The sequence below is a fragment of the Cetorhinus maximus genome, chromosome 13 (genome assembly GCF_964194155.1).
Source record: "Cetorhinus maximus chromosome 13, sCetMax3.hap1.1, whole genome shotgun sequence".
Lineage (NCBI taxonomy): Eukaryota > Metazoa > Chordata > Chondrichthyes > Lamniformes > Cetorhinidae > Cetorhinus > Cetorhinus maximus.
In genome coordinates this window covers 117,013,214-117,027,268 of record NC_135891.1, presented here as the reverse complement: position 1 = coordinate 117,027,268, position 14,055 = coordinate 117,013,214, and the positions used below count along the sequence as shown (strand labels likewise).

The 14,055-nt window shown below is 44.9% G+C and overlaps 1 protein-coding gene across 2 annotated transcripts in view; it reads right to left on the bottom strand.

Annotated features, from left to right (window-relative positions):
• The window catches only part of mef2b (myocyte enhancer factor 2b), a 123,473-nt gene that overhangs the window by 103,995 nt on the left and 5,423 nt on the right, over positions 1–14,055 (bottom strand). Inside the window, exon 1 of one of the 2 annotated variants that reach the window (XM_078556089.1) lies at positions 5,602–5,696. The exons of the other annotated variant lie outside the window; for it this stretch is intronic. The gene's annotated coding sequence lies outside the window, so the exon portion shown is untranslated. Of the gene's footprint in view, positions 1–5,601; positions 5,697–14,055 lie in introns of those variants that run through there. 2 annotated transcript variants of the gene reach the window in all.

Here is a 14,055-nt window from a genome sequence, read left to right as displayed (position 1 = left end):
GGGGGTCCCCAGGAATGCGTCAGTATTTAGGGAGGCGGGGGGGGGGGTCCCTGGAAGCATGCAGCATTTAAAAGGGGTCCTAGGTGCATGTCAATATTTTATGGAGTCACTGGGAGTGTGTCAGAATTTGCAGGGGATCCCAGGAATAGTGCAGGGGTCGTGTAGAAGTGAGTCGATATTTAGTCTTAAAAATAATTTTAACTTTAGCTTAGATCTTCATTAGTGATTTGATTGTGAATGTACAATAAATTTTAGACAATGTTGATTTTAACCAGTGCAGTCCCGATCAACTCTCACTATCCTCCATTCTATTCCCATCCTGTACATGGGAGAGACAAGCATTCAACGACAAGACTGAGTCGCTCGGTCACAGCCACCTTGGACAGAGCACAGCATCAAGAGTGCCAGTCAACCAGCTAAAAAGGAAGTAGTGAACGATAAAAGGGTTGCCTTCTATCATCCTGGTAGTCACACAAATAATGCCAATGCTGTTTTTCACTAGTCATAGCTGATCAATCTCTTATCAAAGGGCAGGTATTCCTGGCACGGTGGGGGGGCGCTGGGAGGTGGGGTGGGGGCAGAGAAAATAGCAGGGAGTCGGGTTGGGAGAGCCCCTGCTGCCAGTAAGATTATGAATGGAGATGGGAAGCTTATTTCAATAATTAAAGAACCTTTTGTGAGCAATTTTCCTGGGCTACTAGCATTTTGCCAGTGGTGGAGCGGCCCTCTCACGGGTGTGGAGGCCTCCAGCTTCATGGAAGTGGCCTCCGTGCGGCAGTCTGGGTAAGGTGGGGGGGTGGCGGGGCGGAGTCTGTGGGGACCTATTGGAGCCGGAGGCCTTTAATTGGATGGCAAGTCTGGAGAAGGCCACTTAGGAGGCTGCCTGCAGGAAACTAGTTGAGCTATGCCAAGTGCAGGCTCAGGTCCCCCATTTCGGCCTCGCAGAGTCCCAGGGCCTGTGGTAAAATCCCGCTCAATGAGTCTACAGCAGACCCAGAGGCCAGGTAAACCCCCACTGGAGGAGAACTTTGGGAACCATAGGTACAAAGTCATCTGTTCCTCCTGATCACCACAGGTTATGTGACCCCACCTCTGTGGGATACATGACAAAGAACAATCAGCTTTCCCCACCCTCCTCTACATTAAAGGGGTTCCCAAACCATGGCCCCTGAACAACTCCAGCCTACAGAGTTCAGGTAACCCAGTTCTACTTGTCCCTATGGAGGCAGATTTCTGTTTAGTCCATTTATTTTGGCTGTGGTGGGAGCTGGTTTACCGTAGCTCTTCTACCAAAGTTACTGTGGGAGAACCCCCTGCAAACGTCTACCCACTATATTCCCTTCTCTTATTTGTTCCATTTCAATTTCATGGACCTGGAGATTTAGAGGGAAAAAAAAGGGTTTGCATTTATCTTACTGCCTTTCACAACCTCGGGACATTCGAAAGTGCTTTACAGCCAAAGGAGCAAAGTTTTCGACTGTGGTTATTTTTGTAATGTAGGATACATGGCAACCAATTGCGCACAGCAAGTTCGTACAAACAACATGATAATTACCAGATAATCTTGTATTTTTTCTAGAGGTGTTGGTTGAGGGATAAGTATTGCTCGGGACACCAGGGAAAACTCCCCTGCTCTTCTTTGAAGTGGTGGCCATGAAACTTTTACGCCCATCTGAGAGGGAAGAAGAGGCCTCTATTTGGCATCTCATCCAAATCCTCAGGGTAGGAGGAGACCAGTGGAACAGCCCCATGGTTCCGTTGTTATGGACACTGCTCAGCACAAAACTGAGTCATGCAAACCAGAGAAGTTCCAGATTCAATCTTCTGCATCTCCCAGAATCAAAGAAGGTTAGACTGCAGAAGAGGCCATTCAGCCCATAAGGACTGTGCTGGCTCTTTGCTGGAGCCAAATTGATCCCACTCCCTCTGTCCTTTCCCCATAGCCCTGGGGAATTATTCTTTTCAAGAGTTTATCTAATCCCCTATTTAAAAGTTATTGAATCTGCTTCCACTGCCCTTTCAGGTATCTTTGCTGATTTGACCATAATCAGCTTAGGGGCAATTATAGGGTAATACGCTCCAGCCCCCTTGAAATGCTTTTTAAAAAGAGAGGCAAGAAGAAAAAGGCTTCTGTCTGCTGATTTAGACATTATTTACCTGACAGATTCTGAAGCTACATTTCTTTCTTTTTATTCATTCATGGGTTGTGGGCGTCGCTGGCTAGGCCAGCATTATTTGCCCATCCCCAACAGCTCACCACCACCTTCTCAAAGGCATTTAGGGATGGACAACAAATGCTAGCCTAACCCGTGACGCCCACATCCCATGAACAAATAAAAAAAACTTCTGTCACAGAAGCGGGCTGCTACATTGGATTCTGTATTGGATTGCTGTATTTGATCAGTGACCTTCAGGGACAGGTTTGGACTCAGCTTTAGCTGCCCCTCCCTCCCATGGCTGAATATCTAGCCAACACCACAGTCTGAGCTCAGACATTGAAATGTCTGCCTTTCAATGGGGGACACAATTCTTCCTCTAGGAGGTAAACTCACCCAACAATCTTGTCCCATTATCAAAATCCTAATGCTGCAGAAGAGTTTGAAGAATCTTGAAGAAATTGCCAATTTACACAATGATTTCAAAAGCAATAAATTATTCAATTCACTCTAACTTCCACATTTTAAAAATGTATCTACCCTACTTCTTCCGGGGTTTGGTGGGGATGGGCGGGGGGTGTGTGGTGAGGGCTGAGCAATACTCCTCAACCTCTCAGTCAGGCGTGCTAAAGACCTCCTGAGGATGCAGAGCAACCCTTCCCAAACATGATCAGATTTCTGTCCCACAGATGCCTGGCAGGACTGTAGTTATATTGTGCGTTGTGATATCTCAGATAAAGGCAGAATCCATAATTGGCCCAGCCACAAGTTTCCATTTTAATACGGATAAACAGAAGACAACAAACCCTTGACTTCTCAGAGATGGGAAGTTGTCAAAGCCCGAGCAATACTTCTGGAACCTTGATCAGAGTTAACCTCTTCAACTTGTCCTGTGAGCCTCCTTTTTCCTGCTATCACTATGCTGGCTAGTCTGCCTTTTATGTGAGAAAAAGAATGACAGACTTGCATTTCTATAGCATCTTCTACGACCTCAAGACGCCCCAAAGCGCTCTACATCCAATTAAGTATTTTTGAAGTGTGGCCACTGTTGCACTGAAGGAAACACGGCAACCAATTTGCACACAGCAAGGTCCCACAAAGAGCAATGTGACAATGCCTGTGTAATCTGTTTTAGTGGCGTTTGTTGAGAGATCACTATTGGCCAGACCACTGGGGCGAAGACTCCTGTGAATAACTACATGGGACATCTGAGCTTGTGGAAGGGGCTGTTAAATCATACAAGTCTTTCTTTTGCCGAAGGAGGTTACAGAGATAGGTTGGGGAAAGCGACGCCAGAGGATATTCGTACACGTGGTTGAGAATTTTAAAGTGGAGGCTGAGGCATGAAGTCAGTCTCTGTGACTATAAGATATTCACAGAATGTAAAAGTTCCACGGAACTATTACAGCGTCTGTCCATGACCTAGGGGCTGAAGCAAAGCCTAGGACAGACAGGCAGTCCAGAAACATCTAAAATGGTGCAGACGCCTTTACCAGATCGACCCACCTTGCAGATTGCCTTTGTTGCCTACTGTGCATGTCAGCATTTCAAGTACCCACAATTCCCCCTGACAGAAAGATCATGAGGCAGCTTGTGTTCAAATTCCCAATGCAGACTACAGGGGGCGAGGTTTCCTCCCTGGAAGCTTGGAAATCTACTCCTTAAAGGTCGTCTGTTTTTTTTGAAAAAAATAACAAATCCTCTCTCGCCCTTTTAAAATTATTATTCATTCTCAAGGTGTGGGCATCACTGGCAAAACAGGAACTTATTGACCACCCCTCCTTACCACTGAGGGGCTTGCTTCAGAGGTCCAGTAAAGATTCAGCCATGTGGGCGTGCTTCTAGAGTCACATATAAGCTCAGGCCAAACGGTTTCCTTCTTCGATGTCCATTAGTGAACTGGTTAGGTTCTCTTTATAAGACAAACGACAGCTTCAAACTCGCTTTTTTTGTTCAATTCCAAGGTTTTCCACAAACTGAATTCAAATTCGCAAACCTGCCCTGGTGGGATTTAAAATCACGTCCTTAGGTCTCTGGATTACTAAGTCCAGTTAGATAACCACCACACTGCACTATGCTGCCGGGTCCTGCGTGGGTGCAGGGATGCAGAGTGTTAATTGAGCCTTCCAACAAATTCTCACCAGCAAGACAGAACTTGGTTCACTCCAGCTCCCAGCCCCGCTGCACCACCTCTCCCTAATTCACCACTGCCTCCTACCGCAACACCCCCAACATCAGATACCCACTACCAAAGGAAATGGGATATTTATAAAGGTGCTTAACAGCTATCGACACTTGGACTGACAGTGCTAAGCAATGGGCATCTCTTTCCTTTTCACACTGGCAAAGATCCAAGGAATGAGCTACGTCATGGAGCAGCTCAAATTTCAGGCATTTAAAGACGAGGTACTCACGGACTCCTTTCCTGACCCTCCCCCCACTCCCACCACCCACTCTACTGGCACGGAGCTATATTTAACTTGGAACTAAATGTGTTCTGGACAACTCAGTTCTAAAAATAGTCTCGAAGGCATTCTTGCAATTTAGTGTAATGTGCAGTACCTGCTTCTCCAGCCAAGCTCAGGCTGGAGAATGGGTTAACTCTCATTTAGAGATTCCACCCACACTGAAGCCAGGCAGACAAGGAAGCAGAGACATATGCAGGGACAGAGACACACATGCAATGGGAGAGAAATTGGACTTGCTCATGAAATAGTAGGTTTTGAAGAGCAAGAGAGAGAGAGAGAGAGGTGGATAGGTTTAGCGGGCGAATTCCAGAGCTTGGGGCCGAGGCAGATGAATGATGGTGGGGTGGGGGCTGGGGGCGATGGAAATGGGGTACGTGGACTAGAGACCCAAGTTGAAGGAACACAGAATTCTCGCATTGTGGGCCACAAAGTGGAGCAAGAACTGGGAATACAAGGACACGCAAGCAAAGACATTAGTGCCAATCGGGCCGTCTGCTGCAGCCCATGGGACACCACTCATTGCTTTTGGAATGGTTTCTCCAGACTGAACGAGATTCTCACAGGCAGGGTCTGCTGAACTTGTTGAGCATGGAGAAAAAAAAATTGCCCACCCCCATACAAACAAAGGCATCACTGGACAATTTGCAGCAATTATAAGTGGAGTGGAAACAAAATTTGTGACAAACAGGAAACAGGATAGGTCCATGCTCTATTTATAGTATTGCAACAGGAAGTTAAAATGGCCTCTGAGGGTCAAAGGTTAAAGAGCTGGTCTATGAGGGTCAAGAGTGAAGCCCAGCTAACACCTGGTTTATGAGACAAAGACAGAAAAATCTTTCCCCAATCTCCTCTCAACTGCACCCCCCATCCCCCGCCACCCTGACCAAACACACACACACGCTAGTATATCATGAGTAAAATCCTGTTCCATTTGCCACAAAAATAAAACTTGAAAGACTGATGTTTTGCTCACTCACTGGAACTCACACCAGCGGCAATGGTAGGACTGCAGATGGGCAACAGCAGACCTCCTATCCATTCCCTCAGAAGTCCCACTCCTCCCTTCCTTGGCTGTTGGCCCACTCACCTTGACCAAGAGAACAAGAACTTGCATTTCTATAGCATCTTTCACAGCCTCAGGACATCCCAGAGCCCTTAACAGCGAGTTGAGTACTTCGAAATGTAGGAAACACGGCAGCCTTTGCCAACAGCAAGAGCTACAAATAGCAACATGCCAGTGACCAGGCAATCTGTTTTCTCAGTGAGCTTTGACAGTGGGGTAAATTTTGGCTCTGGAGGAAACTCCCCTGCACCTCTTTGAAGAGCGCCATTGGGTCTTTTACATGTGAAAGCAGACGGGGCCTCGGTTTAACACCTTATCTTCAAATGACATTTTGTCAAAGCTTTTTGTCTTGCACTCACCTTTGACTAAAGCTTTGACAAAATGTCTTTTTTCAGCAACACTCAAGTCCTGTGCTACCAAACGACTATCTTATCTAAAAAAAACGACACCTCTGACAGGGCAGCACTCCTGCACTGAAATTTCAGCCTGGAATTTGGGCTGAAGTTTCTGAAGTGGGAACCGAAGCCACAACCTTTGGGCTCAGAGGCTAGAGTGCTACCCACTGAGCCACAGCGGACACCGTTGAAAGTAACATAATGGGTCATCCCATAAGTGAAAAGATTGCACACAGAAAATCGAGGCCATTCTGGGAAGTGAAATTTCATCACATGTATCGCCTTATTCAAAGTCCAAGACATACACTACATTCAGAAACAAGATTAGTCAAAATTCTCCTTGTCCAAGTATCTAAATGCATTTTAATCAATATGTATGACTCTGTTTAGAGTTGTTTGTAAAATAATTTTCCAGCTTTCTGGAAACACTCGGTGCTGTGCCGACCGAAATAAAAATAGGAAAAGATGTAAAACGGATTCCAACTCACTGTCATCGTTTTATACTATCTCATCAAACTACCTCATCAACTCTTAACTGTCCTCCGAAAGGGCCTAGCAAGCCACCCAGTTGTATCAGGTTGATGAATGATGGGAAATAATTGCCAGTTATGCACAAATCATGAGAAACAAATTTAAAAATGCTATCTGCAGCGTCAGATCACCATAAAGTGCCCACTGCTCGTTGCATATGCTAAATATTCACATGGTACCACATACTTTCACTTACTGCACGAACACAATCTTTATTTCTTTACGACGATAAGTAACCTTTACCATAGTCACCGTCAATGTCTTAAAATGGTGAGAAAGAAGCTCAAAGACATGCGTTTGTATAACACCTTATTGTTCACATTTGTAAGAGACATCTCAAAGGCAATGAATAACTATGAAGTGTAATAATGGTCTTCACGGGTAGCCATTTTGTGCACAGTAGGATCCCACAAGCAACGGTGGGAATGAATGACCAGTTACTCTAGTGGCACTGGTTATTATCATATGGTATCATTATTATAATGATACAGCACAGAAGGAGGCTATTCAGCCCATCATGCCTGTGCTGGCTCTTTTCAAGAATTAATCCCACTTCACCCACTCTTCCCCCTGGACCAGACAATTTTTCTCCCTTCAAGTATTTATTTAGTTCTCTATTGAAGGTTGAATCTGCTTCCACCACCTTTTCAGAATAACCCGCTGTGTAAATAAAAGTTTCCTTGTATCACCTATAGTTCCTATGCCAGTCACAGTAAATTTGTATCCTCTGGCAATCAACTCTACATCCACTGGAACCAGTTTCTCCTTATTTGTCTATAAAAATCCTTCATGATGGTGAGGGAGGAATGTTGGCCAAGGCAGGAGCCAACATGTCATAAAGGTTCCCATATACTAAAGTATCACAAACCCCCTTTACACCATCAAAATCCCACACCCTCCCATGGGTGATTGAGCCACTGCTGATCTCTAGGGTGGTCTGTGAGTAGTACTCTTGCTTCTGAGTCAGAAGGCAATGGATTCAAGTCCTACCCCAAAGACACTTAAATCTAAACCGACATTCCAACTCAGTACTGAGGGAGTGCTGAGCTGTCAGAGGTGTTGTCTTTCAAATGAGAAGCTAATCCGAGACCCCATTTGCTCTGCAAGGTAAAAGAGCCCATGGCACTAAATTCTCTTTCCTAGAGAACAAGGAGGCAGGGTCATTGAATATTTTTAAGGCCGAGTTAAATAGATTCTTGATTGACAAGGGGTCAAAGGGTACTGGGGGTAGAAAGTAGCTGGAAAGTAGGATTGAGGCCACAATCAGATCAGCCACGATCTTATTGAATGGCTGAGCAGGTTCGAGGTATCGAATGGCCTACTCCTGCACCTAATTCATATGTATGTATTAAGAGCAGGGGTGTTATCCCTCATGTCCTGGCCAATATTTATCCCTCGACCAACATCACAAAGAGAGATTATCCGGTCATTTGTACATTGCTGTTTGTGGAACCTTGTTGTGCACATTTCCTGCCCTATACCAGTGGCTGCACTTCAAAAAATACTTCCTTGGCTGTAGAGCATTTTGATGCATATGTCCTGAAGTCATGAAAGGTGCTTTGTAAATGCAAGTCTTTCTGTGAATTCAGGAATAGTGCCATAGGATCTTTAGTATCCACTTAAGCCAGGAAAGAAAGACTTGCATTTATAAAGCGCCTTTCACAATCTCAGGGCACCCCAAAGTGTTGGAGTGCAATCACTGTTGTAAGGTAGAAAATGGAGCAGCCAATTTGCACACAGCAAGATCCCACAAACAACAATAAAATAAATGATCCAACCATCTGTTTTGCGTGTAGGACACTGGCGAGAACACATCAGCTGTTCTTTGAAATATTGGTCTTGGGAGATTTATGACCAGGTGAGAGGGTAGGCAAGGACCTCGGTCTAACGTCTCATCCAAAAACTGCCATGGAGGGATTTGAACGCCTGTCCCCTATTAGCCATTAGTCTGGGCCTCGGGATTATCACTACGCCACCATCTCACCATCTCCCCTTTCACCCTTTCTATTTTCTCCTCTTTCTATTTCTCATTGCCTTCAAAGATGTCGGTGGGCTTTCTTGCTGGCAATGGTTTGATAACCCGAGGGGATAGCTAGGCCATGTCAGAGGGTAGTTACGGGTCAACCGCTTTGATGTGGAACTGAACTCACATATAGGCCCGGGATTAGCTCCCTAAACAACATTAAAGGATAATGTTGGGTTTTTGGTCAATGGTCATTTTTACTGATACCAGCTTGATAATACCCAGAGTCTTTCTAAACTGAATCCTGGTGGGATTTGAACTCATTCCCTGCTTGTTTATAGCTCAGACACACAAATTACTAATCTCATAACATAATCACAATATTACTGTAACTCTAATCTCACAATCTTACTCATTGAGGTATTGGAAAGGAAAATATATATTGCAAAGGTCCAGCTGTTCTGAAGTTGGGTGAGGCACTTTGCTTGGGGGTTTTTCCCATGGGCTTCAGAATCCCACCATCAGAGCCAAATGGGGATCAGAAGTTCACACTGTGTGGGGAACAGTTACCTGCACCCCCTACCCCTCTGCCCAAATTGGAATCTCCAACACCGAAGCAAGAGCAGGTTGTATTCTCAGGTAAGTGGGGTGCCCCAAGATGGAGGCGCCCTGTCTTTGAATTTTGAAGTTTAAAAAATGGCCTTGAGTAGCAGCTGAGCCACCATTGTGGAGTGGGATCTTTCCACAGGACAGCCTGTGGCTGCAGCTGGCAGGCAGGGAGGGCCTCCAACTCTGCCTGGGGCTCTGCACCCCATCCCCCTCCCAGGATCGGGATGGAGCCAATGAACCAGCAAGCCTGCGGGTGGTGCAGAATTCCACCCCCAACATCATCGCAGGCCCGAAAAATTCTGCCCTCTAGAGGCAGAATAGAGGGAGCTTCACTTTGTACCTACATGTGTTGGGCCTGACCCAGGATTGATTAATGTTGACATTGAGTGGAGTGGTCATGTTATATGTCTCACAATCCAAATGCCTCAGCAATAATCCAGGAGAAGGTGATTTCAAATCCCACCCAGGGCAGTTTTGAGATGATTTTTAATTCAGTTTAGAAAAATTTGGGAATTAAATGGTAGCAGTAAAAGTTACCGTCATAGAAATCCAACTGATTTACTGCTGTCCTCTAGAGAAGGAGACCTGATGTCCTTGCCTTACGGGTGACTCCAGTCCCACACCAACACATCTTATTCTTAACTGCCCTCTGAAGTAGCTTAAAGTTTCTCAGCACAAGTACAAAAAAAGATCCCTGACACTGCTCTGTCCTCAGGCTCAGTGGCGAATTGAAGGCCATGCTCTAACTCTGAGTCAAAGAAACCAAGGGGGGGTCCCAGATCGACCATTGCTCCTGGCCTGAGATAACTAGGGTAGCGTTTGAGATGCTGCAACTGACTTCAGTGAGAGAGCGGGCAGAAACCAACCAGGCCTGGTGTTCCTGATACTATCCAGCGTCATATGTCTGCATGTGTGTGTACATTTCTGTTGAGGACAGGGTCAGACCCGGTTGCAATGCCCAAAGTGGTTAACTGCCCGATGTTTACTATCTAGATTTAAGACAATTGGCACAAGGAAACATCATTAGGAGAAGTTGTTTTACACAGCAAGTTACAATCTGGAAAGCACTGCCTGGAAGGCTGGTGGATCAATAGCAAAGGAAATTGGATCAATACTTGAAAAGAAAAAAAAAATGCAGGACTATGGAGAAAAAGGCAGTGGTACCAACTGGATAGCTCATTCAGAGAGCCAGTAAAGACACATTAGGCCAAATGGCCACCTTCTGTGCTGTGAGGTTCCACGATACACATGAGGAACAGTCACTTTTGTGAAGTAATGTAGGAATTTCTCATGATAAGAGTTAGTATCATCAGTAAAGGGGGAGGGGGCACAGAGAAGGGGAGCTAAAGGGGGCAACAGAAGGCAGGAGCCATGACAAGAGTGCCTCCCCCATCCCAAACTCAGCTGCAAACCTTGTCTTTAAAAATAGCAATTACAATTCTTGGAATTGCCGGAATTTATTTGAGCTCTAATCATGTCTGTCTATCTGTCTGCTATCACAGAGGCTCTGCAGTGGGCTGCAGCAACGTGTATATTTATACGCACACACAGCACACTTAATTGTATTTAAAAATACAAACCTTGTAATTTTCACGTTCTGATGTCAGACTAAAGCACCAGCACAACCTATAATTTGCGGCCTCCAGTGTCAGTCAGACAGAGTTTTATTTAGAAAGCGCAGTTACTTTCTGCTCCCCCACCCCCCCCAACCACCCCCCCACCTTCAAGCTCAGCTGAGTTAGAGGATCCCATTCCTACGCTGCTACCGTCCATTCCAAGATTAGTGCGGGGACCACATTACATGAAAGATTGAAGTACAGTGTGCATTTATGTACAACTGAGAGCACAAACAGGCCATTCGGCTCAACTGGTCCATGCTGGTGTTTATGCTCCTCACGAACTTCCCTCATCCTCTTCGTCTTACCCTACCAGCGTATCCTTCCACACCTTTCTCCCTCATGTCTATCCAGCTTCCCCTTAAATGCATTTATACTATTTGCCTCAACCACTCCTTGTGGTAGCAAGTTTCAGATTCCAACCACTCGCTGGGTGAAGACATTTCTCCCAAATTCCTTATTGGATTTATTAGTGGCTATCTTATATTTACAGACCCTTGTTTTAGGCTCCCCTGCAAGTGGGAAAATCTTCTTGCTGTCTACCTATCAAAATCTTAAAGACCTCGAATAGGCCATCTACCAGTCTTCAGTACAGTGGTTATGTTACTGGATCAGTAATCCCGAGACTGGTTTAATAATCCTCAGAATATATGAGTTCAAATCCCAAAAGGGCATTTTGAAATGTTTTGAATTCAGTTAAAAAAAAATGAAAAGCTAGCAAATGTGATTACAAATTCATAAGAACCCAATCCGTTCATAACATTCTTTTGTGGAAGAAAACCTGATGTCCCTACCCAGTCTGGGCCTGTACATGATTCCAGTCCCGTACCCAATGTAATTGACTCTTAACTGATCTTGGAAGTGGCCGAGCAAGGACCCAGTCAAGGGAACGAGGAATGGACATGAACGCCAGCCTTGCCTGTGATGCCCATGTGCCGAGAATCATTTATTATTATTTTTTTAAAGGATGTTCACAGGGCCATTAGATCAACAGTCCTGTGGTTCTTTGGGTGGTTTTGGCCTTCCAACGTGCAACAGGGCAGGTACAACGTCTCTCAGGATCACATATACATCTGTGTATAACACATCGACCATGGTTTTACATCGAGTGCAGGAAAGCTTCCCTTTCACCCCGTGAAGCTTTGTGAATTCTCTTCCCCCTTTCCCCCCAACACAAACTTCAAGCTATTGAAGTATGTCAGGGTATTTCACAGCTACTGTTGGAGGCTATTTTTAAATTCAATGAAATATTTTCTAATACTGTGTGTTAGGCAGTTCAGAGCTAGGAGAAAACCACAGATCCCTATAAAGATGCAATATCTGACAAATGAAAGCACTTCCAATCTGACTCATTATTCAAATTCTTGTCAAAGCACAAGGAAATTATCTTGTCGATTCCAGATTTTATCAAATTCCACTCACGATGCAATGGGCTCTAAAGTCTCAATTAAATGGTCAGGAGGAATGTGAGGGGCTTCCAAACATGGAGGGAAAGAGTTCAAAGATCAAGATGCTCACTCGGCCAAACTTGACCACCCAGCATCTAGCTCAGGGTCGATTCTAGCAGCTGGTGCAATTGGTGCGGTTAGTCAGTTCCATTCTTTCACCTCTGCAGTCTGTATTTGGTTTGAGCTCAGAGTGACAGCATGAACATGACTGCTCACAAGGATCTTTTGTCAAATGGGCTTGTGCAGCCATAACCTAGGTCCCACTGGGTACAACCCATCTGCACAAAGCAGTCCTAAAACCAAAACATGCTGGCGTAAGTACAGATGCTATAGGGTGTTGGAGGTTAGAAGTGGATCACAGAGACATACTTGACATGGGAGTGTTTGATGGGACAGTGTAAAGGGAGCTTTACTCTGTATCTAACCCCATGCTATACCTGTCCTGGGGGTGTTTGATGTTGCACCCTAAGAGAACATTTTTTAGAAAAAATTTAGATAGGTGCCAATATCTTTCCAGTTTAGATCCCACCATTTACCATTCACTCTTGATTAGGCCAGCACCAATTACATTTAAATTTCATTCTGCTTTGACAGGCACCCAGTCTGTTTGGTTGTACACAGAAAAAAAATCTCAAAAAATACCTAGCCTTCCTGGCCTACTGGGACCTCTGAATGGAAAAGATACCACACAGGCAGAAACTAGAACGACACAGAATTTACAGCACAGAAACAGGCCATTGGAACCAGGTCTTTGCTTCACACAAGCTTCCTCCTCATCTAACTCCTTATGAACTAATGAATCAAGACATCACTTTTCATCAAAAGCTTATCTTGTCAAGTTTAGAGTTGATAGTGAAGATTTATTTTCAAAGGAAAAATCATAGAATCACACACTAAAGGAGGCCATTCGGCCCCTTGTGCCTGTGCCAGCTCTTTGAAAGAGCTTTCCAATTTGTTCCACTACCCCGCTCTTTCCTCATGGCCCTGAAAATTTTTCCCTTTCAAGTATTTATTTAATTCCAGGTCATAACAAGCCATAGCATAACAAAAACTTCTGCTCATTCCGTCTCTGGTTCTTAAAAGTCTTCTCCCCAGTTTTCACCAAATGACAGCAATGGGCATTAACTCTGACTGGAGTAACATTGTCGCCTCAGAGTGGCTACTCATAACTAGTGATCTCAAATGGTGAGCGTTAGTGGGTTAGTGCGGCCCAGGGAAGGAACATCTTAGTTAACATTTCCTCATCCAACTCTGCCCTCGCCAATTTCCAGATGTGCACACTTCCCCCTAGGAACCAGTAATAAGGAGCGTGGACCCCTGGCTGACCTTTCACCCTGTTCTTGCTTGGGGAGAAATCTGAAATGTTGAGGTACAGATCAGCAATAATCTAATTGAATGGCAGAACACACTTAAGGGACTGAATGGTTTTGCCCTATTCTTATATTAGTGAAAATAATGAAACCCTACCAGTTGCAGCCTGAGATTTTTTTTAAAAACTTGCATTTGTAGAGCTCCTTTCACAACCTCAGGACATCCCAAGGAACTTCATGGTCAATGAAGTAATTTTTGGAGCATAGCCACTGTTCTAATGTAGGAAATAAGGCAGCCAATTTGTGCATAGCAGGATTCCACAAACAGCAATGTGATAATGACCAGATAAATTTTTTAAAGGCATGTTTGGCTGAGGGATAAATTTTGGCCAGGATACTTGAGAACACTCCTGCTCTTCTCAGAAACAGAGTCATTGAATCTTTTACACCTACACGAGAAGTCAGCCAGGGCACTCAATTTAATGACCCAGCCAAC